We start from the raw sequence: 1000 nt of genomic DNA on the forward strand, positions 1-1000 counted from the left end.
TCGGCAAAGCCCGCACGGGTTGTTAAATCGGGCTCCGAGCCCCCGGGGGCGGTCCCTGGAGCGGAAGGTGGGAGGGACTGGGCGCTGGAGGCACCGCGGATACGGAGGAGCAGCCACGACTGTCGCCACCCCACCCCCCCGCCCCCGCTCCCGGCCCTGGGCTCCCAACCCAGTGTTTCCCGCGCCCGCGACACTTCCTCGCGCCTCTCCAGGCTCGCCGGAACCCTGCGGCCGCCGTGGGCGAAGCGCTGGGAAAACTCCCCTGTGCGCGGAGTTTGTGCTCCACATTAGCAGTTTTCCCCTGCAGCGAAGCTGCTAGTAGCCATTTTCGGAGCATTTGAGAAGTGAGAAAAGTAAATTGCGTTTTGCCAGAATGTCCCCTGCTGGGTCTGACAGCGCGCAGACGTGACGCAGGTTCCGGTCAGTGGAGGGCCCCTGGGGGAACCCGGGGCCTGCCTCCCCGCGGAGCTCGGTGAAAGCGTGTGTCGTCTCCGCGTTAGGCCTTAAGTGGGTGGTTTCCTTCACCAAGAATTACCACTGAGTGTCCCCAAGTATTAAACAATTCGTGGCTGAATGAAGCTTCTGCACCTCTTTAGCCTCAGCCAACAGACGTGAGGCGTCTAGGGGCCCCGTGGAGGAGGCGCAGGGCTACAAAATCGGGACACTCGCTCCCAATCAGACGTAGCACAAATTCAAGGAGTAGGCAACTGGGGCGTGGGCAGAGGCAGTCAGGACAGGCTGCTGGAAAGAGATGGCAGCTTAAATAGGAAAGGGCACCTGTTCCAGTGGGGGCGGGATGTTGAGGAAGAGGGGAGCTTGGGGGGGGGGGGAGGTTTGCAGACAAGGCGCACTGGGCTCTGTAGAGGTCCCTAGTCTAACTGGCCACGTGAGCAGGCACAGCTAAACCCCTTGAGCTCATTTAGCGTGGAGGACGGATGCTAGAACTCTCCCCCGGCCCCCTGAGCTACTCCATGGCCAACTGGGAACTCGGAGCTTTCCA

This window comes from Panthera tigris, chromosome A1 (assembly GCF_018350195.1).
Source record: "Panthera tigris isolate Pti1 chromosome A1, P.tigris_Pti1_mat1.1, whole genome shotgun sequence".
In the NCBI taxonomy this organism is placed as follows: Eukaryota; Metazoa; Chordata; class Mammalia; order Carnivora; family Felidae; genus Panthera; species Panthera tigris.